The following is a 6,651-nucleotide window of genomic DNA, read 5'->3' as shown; positions in this document are numbered from 1 at the left end:
CGCTGTGACGACGGGGGCGCGCAGCCCGGGGCAGCCGGCGACGGGAACGCGCGCTCCGCGCTCTTAAAGCGGCCACGCTTGGCTCCCGCCTTCCGAAGGTCCCACAGCTCAGCTTTGCAAGCGCACCCTGGGAGCTGCGAGCTCTACTGGAAAGAGTTTTGGTGGCTGGGGGTGACTCTGGCTCAATCTCGGAGACAGAGGAGGGCGGCAGCCTTCAGGGGCCGACGAGCCTGCCAGATTCCCGTTGTGCGTGTTCTCAAAGACGCTGCGCGCTCCGCGCGTTTGGCTAGATTCCCCAGTCCGCGTAGCTCGCTGATCCCGGACTTGGGGTGGGGTTAGGGGTGGCTTGGCCCGAGTCTGGGGAAAAGACAGAGGCAACCAGCTGCCTGTTCTAAGGCGAGAGGGTTTCCTGTTAGCTTCACTGCCTTGACAGCGCCGCGGTGGGGCGCACCATCCGCGCCCCCTGTTCGCGCCCCCAGCCCAGCGCATTCCCCCACCTAGAAACAAAGCCGAGCGGCCTTTGCACTCGGGTTGCCTTGAGATTTAATTTTCCCCCCTTTTCGAGCTTCCATTGGCCGAGTCCACGACTGGAGAGGGGGGAGGGGAGGGATAGCGATCTCAGGCTTACAAAATCTAGCCCTTCCAAGACCCACACCCCCTTTCCCGGAGCCACTAAGAATAGGTGGCGGAGTTTTCCCAACTCGCAGCTCCTCAGGTTCGTGCACCCCAGTCTGACCGCGGGGAGGGCACGGGAAGTGCGCCTCTTACCCCTGGCGGGGTGAAAGCAGCGCCGCGGGGCAGGACTGATTTCCTGGCAGCTACCCGGGGAGCCACTGCTTCTTTAGCAATGGGGAGAGGCTTCCGGGGGAAATGGGAGGACTAGGCTTATCTGTAATGAGTTTTGTCCCTTGGCTCCCGGTGAGAAGATCTTTATCGCTTAGACTTCTAAGCGCCCTATTTTCCTTCTTACGCTAATACTAAAAGTGGGGGAGGCGGGCTTTTGATTAAATGTGTAATTGAGCCAAGATAATTAGCCATTTGTAATTTTTGCCTAATTTCTTCTGCCTCTGTTTAAAAGCGCCGTTGACATGTTTTTAACGTGCCCCTGCAGTTTCATCCCACCCCGGCAGGGTCCCACACACGCCCAAACGTCCCAACCGGATGCTCGGTTTTCAAATAATATACAGATGTTCGGAGATCCTCCCGCAAGATGTGATTAGGGAAGCAATTTCACACCCACGCTTCCAAAGCAAAACCTTTGAAAAGTTAGGTTTGGGATGACAAACTAATAAAAGCCAGGAAGTTCCTGGGGAGGGCCCAAGCTCTATCTTTAGCAGAACGGGGTGAACACCCTGCGCAGGGTGGGGAATGAGGCCAGTTTGTTTGCTTTGGAATTTGGTCCTTCCTGGTTTTGTTGGAGTCCTGAATCCTTTTTGAATGCTTGTGAGGGCCCTTTTTCTTGGAAGTGTTGCGTTTAAGGGACGTTCGTGTGTTAGTAGAGGTTTGAGACAGGGTGGAATGACCCCAGCGAACCTAGTTCTTTAAAGGTTAAGTGATACAATGGGGGGTAATCTGTTGAATTTAAAGAACTCTCAGATCAGCATCCTGAGGCGAGTTTCCTCATCTGTAAAATGGACATAATAAAAGCTGCCCTTTGTGAAGCGCTTACTGTCTACCAGGCACCATGCCAAATTCCTTCTATGAACTGTTCGCTGCTTCAACAAAGTTATTGAGCACTGACCTTGCAGAGCATGCTGGGAACACCACACACAACTCTGATAATGAAAAGACAGGGCTTCAGAGTCCCAGAAAAAAAACCCAGAGCGGATTTGGAGAGTGAATCACCACTGTGCAGGGGCCTCATGCTAAAATTTCATCTCATAGTAGGTCTGGGCCTGACTGCCCTCAGGCCCCAGTTTGAAGTTTACCCCAAACTGCTCTCAGAAGCACAAACCAGGGTCCATCTGTTCTTATTTTAAAAAGTTTTACAGGTACGTTACACAGATGTGTTTCCATTCATTCTACAACCAACCACACAGCATAAGCACCAGACACTCTTTCAATACTGGTGCCCCAAGATTACCAGGCAGTGACCCTGCCATGCTCCCACCTGATTCCAATGTGCACTACCCCTACCCCATGTGGCTGCTGCACAGTCCAGGAAGCACAGCTGGCCTGAATGTCTTGGGGATGGGAGAGGAAAGAGGAGCTCACTTCCTTGATGGGAAGATGAGAAGGCTTCAATGAGAAGATGCTTCGGTCCCCAGCAAATTACCCTCCATTTAGCAGTTGAAAACGGCACACATTTATCTTGCAAATCTAAAAGTCTGAGTTTGGGGCTAGGGATGTGACTCAGTGGTAGAGTGCTTGCCTAGCATGTGTGAGGCACTGAGTTTGATTCTCAGCACCACCACATACAAATAAAATAAAGGCATGGTGGCCATCTACAACCACCAAAGAATTTTAAAATAAAATACAGGTATTGTGTCCATCTACAATTAAAAAAAATAATAATACTTAAAAGCCTGAGTTTGGGGCACAGCACAGCCAGATCCTCTGCTCAGGGGCTCATGTGGCTGAAATCAAAGTGTGGGCCAGGCTCTCTCCTTAGGAACTGGGGGTCCTCTTCTAGTTACTGGCAAAATTCAGTTCCTTGTGGTTGTAGGACTGAGATCTTCATTGTCTTGCTGGCTCTTGGCCCAGGTTGTTCTTCGTTACAAGTTCAATTCCACATACAACATGGCAGCTTCCTTTTTCCAAGCTGGCAAGAGAACCCCGTGTGATTGGCTTGAGAGTAACTATCTGTCACTTTTGCAATATGAACAACTAACTCACTCTTAGGACAAGAGGATTGTATATAAGGGAGTGGGAAATTTAGGGACCATCCTGCTAGTGACCTATGGGGAGTACAGATCCTCCTTAACATATGGGGTTACAGCCTGGTGGGGTTACAGACTTACCCACTGTAAGTCACAGATATCATGAGGCAAAAAAAGCATTTAGTACACCTACTGAACATACTAGCCTAGCAACACAGCAGCTGTAGAATATCAGTTCCCTTCAGGATCACGTGGTTAATTAAGAGCCGCTGCTGCCTAGCATCTCAAGAACTCGCGCTAGCCCCTGTCAAAGTTTAAACTTCAAAATTCAAAGTATAGTTTGGACTGAATGCAGATCACTTTTTCACCATCATAAAGCCAAGCCCTCCTAAGTCAGGGACCATCTCTATAGACTGGTGGTTAAAAGCACACTCGTTCTCAAGCTACCTTAGCTGGGTTCTCGTGTGGCTTATTTAAGTGTGGCCAACAGCAAACTTAACCTCTTTGTGCTTGGGCTTTCTCATTTGTAAAGTGGGAAAATAACAGCATCTACTTCCAAATTGAGAGGATTAAAAGGAATTAATATACATAAAGTACTCAAAGTGGTGCCAGGCACCTAATAAGCATTTAATAAATGTAAGCTATTACTGTTATCTGTTCACCCAGCAATGCGATAGAGAGCGAACATCTGTTATTTTCTAGCTGCGCAGGCTTCCATTTCTTCTAGTAATAACACCCCGGTTTCCCTATGTACAAATCTCCCCAGATGGTCTTGGTGAGTCTCCTCCAATCTTTCCCCACCCCTTACTCTCTGCCTCCCTACTTCACTTGCTGTGGGGAGCAAGCATCTCAGCCCCCCAACCTGACCAGCCCTGTTTCCACTTGGTACAAGGAGAGTCAAACTTCCTCTTGGGTTGGCCAGGATGGATGAACTTAAGCCTTGAAGTCAGAGGGGAGGGGCCAGCTGCATTGAGGCTGCCTAAAGATGAAATGAACATAAGGAAGCAGAACAGAGCAGAGGTGGGGGCCAAGGAACCCCCAATATCTTCGCTGGAGTCCTTGAATTAAGTTATACCTGAAGCCAGAACCAACTGGGCTTTTCAATTACCTGAGCTGATAAATTCCTCTTACTTGGTTATTCCTCTTTGAGTGGAGTTTTATTGAAACTAAAAACCTGAAATCTGGAACCAAGGGTGATGGGTACGTAAAATGTCCACATGTCACCAAAGAAGGAGGCAGGAGCTGATAGAACTAAGTGATTTAGTTGAGGTGATTGAGATGGTCAACCACAGAAGACTCGAGCTTCTGACACCAGATCTATTGTATCAATCACTTATTGTCAGGTTCACGAATCACTCCAAAATTTAGTAGCTTGAAGCAACACCATTTTTGCTTGTTCTCGATGCTCTAGACTAAAAGTTTGGGCGGGACCCAACTGTGCAGTTCTGCCGGCCTCATCTGAGGTCATTCGTGCAATGACAGTTCCAGCATGCCGAGGCTCCGCTGGGGCCACATCATTTAAGAAAACTTCATTGCTTATGCAGTGTGGTGCTGGCTGTTCACATCCATTTGTCTTTGCAGCAGCCCATCTTAGATCCATTTACAAAAAGATCTTAGGACTGACGGAGATCCATGCCAATAGCTACCAGGCATCAGGAGACCCAGGCTTAGCGACCGTATGACATCACTTCCACTGCATTTTATTGGTCAAAGCAAGTTGCACCACCAGGTCAGATTGAAGAGGAGGTGGAAACAGACTCCGGCTCTTGATGGGAAGATCAGCAGAGTCGCATCACAAAGGGACATGGCTATAAGACTGGGAGGAATTGTGGTGACCTTCTTTGCAAATGAGGTACCTCGTCTACCAACTGTTATTAAAACTAATTGGTGGGGCTTAGCATGTGCAAGGCCCTGGGATCATTCCCAGCATTGAAAAAAAAAAAAAAAAGAAGAAGAAGAAGAAAGAAAACTGCTTTTGGTTTGTTTGTGGTACTGGGGAGGGAACCTGGAGACACTTTGCCAATGAGCTACATTCCCAGCCCTGTATTTTTCATTCTGAGATGGGAGGTTGTAAACTTGCAATCCTCCTGCCTCTGCCTCCAAGTTGCTAGTATGGTAGGCGTACACCACAATGCCTGTTCTAACTGCTTTTTTTCCAAGCCTGTTAGGGGTTGAAAGTGCTAACCTTTGGTGTTGAAGTCCTAACCTTGGGTTTCTCAGAATGTGACCCTATCTGTAAATAGGATCTTTACAGAGGTAATTAAGTTAATCATTAAGGTAGGCCCCTAGTCTAATATCACTGGTATCCTTTTAAAAGAAAAAGTTTGGACCTAGATACCAGCCAGTAGTACACAGTGAAGACAAAAAGAAGACAGTTATGTGACTGTAGTGATGCATCTAGGAACGAAAGAGTACCAACGAATACCAGCCACCAGCAGAAGTCAAGAAGAGGTCAAGAATTCCCTAAAGGTTTTCGAGGGAGCAGAACCCCATCCACACCTTGATTTTGGACTCCTAGCTTCCAGAACTGTGAGAAAATAATTTTCTATCATTTAGAGAAACCTAGTTTCTGACATTTTGTTACAGCAGCACCATGAAACTAATACTGAACCATCCTTTTCCTTGCCCTCCTTCCCTGACTCCTGGTGACTGCTGTTCCTGAAATATTTTCAGTATTGATTCCCCCAAAAGATGTCATGATTTTTTTTCATTAGATATTTATTCTTAAGTTTTAGGTGGGCACAATATCTTTATTTATCGAACCGAGTGCCTCGTGCATGCTAGGCGAGCACTCTACCACTGAACCACAATCCCAGCCCCAAGATGTCATGATTGATCTTGGGTTCTATAACCCTGCCTGGACCAAGGTCCTAGGATTGGCCAACCTGGTAGCAAAAGAAAAACTCACTCCTGGTTTTCAGCACTTTAGACAGACAAGGAATAAGAAAAAGTCCCATGGGAGAAAGTGACCGCAATCTCATTTAATTCTTTTTTTTTTTTTTTAAAGAGAGAGAGAGAGAGAGAGATTTATTTTTTAGTTTTCGGCAGACACAACATCTTTATTTTATTTTTATGTGGTGCTGAGGATCAAACCCAGGCTGCACACATGCCAGGCGAGCGCGCTACCACTTGAGCCACATCCCCAGCCCCTCATTTAATTCTTGACATCAGCCCTGTGAGGTGGGAACTGTTATCATTCCTATTTTGAAGGTGTGGAAGCTGAGGCACTGAGAAGTTAGGTAATTCAAAATGAAGCTTCCAAGGAGAAGCTTTGGAGAAAAAATCTTTGCCACCAACACCTCAGAGAAAGCATTAATCTCCAGGGACTCAGTTGCTGGATACCATAGGCTCAGAAATAAGCTGTGAGGCCTAGTTACCAGACCTCAATGCTGAAGCCAGAGTTAAATCATTGAAACATGGCACATTGATATCGTAGGCCCAGCATGACCAGATATAGTGGCAATTTATAGAGAAGCATCTTCTTCATAGCATTTCAAACTAAAATGTCTTCAACTATTGGGGATCAGTTTAAACAAATCATTGTGTAACCACTTAGTGGAATATTATGCTGCTATTCATGATGAGCATTTTAAAATTGATCATGTTAAAACGTAAAACAGTTTTCACAGCCATAACAATGCTTTCCACAATTGCAGAAAATAAGGGGACTTTAAATGAAGTATGTGAAAACAATGTTTTTAGGATTTCTGTTTAAGTTTCTTCCATGTTAGTGAAGAAAAAGAAGGTTCCCAAATATTTTTCTGAAATGATTGATCTCTAAACACATAATATCTCTGCAAACCAACACCCTGCCCCCCCCCCCCCGAAAAAA

Source organism: Marmota marmota, unplaced genomic scaffold (assembly GCF_001458135.2).
Source record: "Marmota marmota marmota unplaced genomic scaffold, marMar, whole genome shotgun sequence".
Classification (NCBI taxonomy): Eukaryota; Metazoa; Chordata; class Mammalia; order Rodentia; family Sciuridae; genus Marmota; species Marmota marmota.
Note: the sequence above shows the minus strand (reverse complement) of the source record.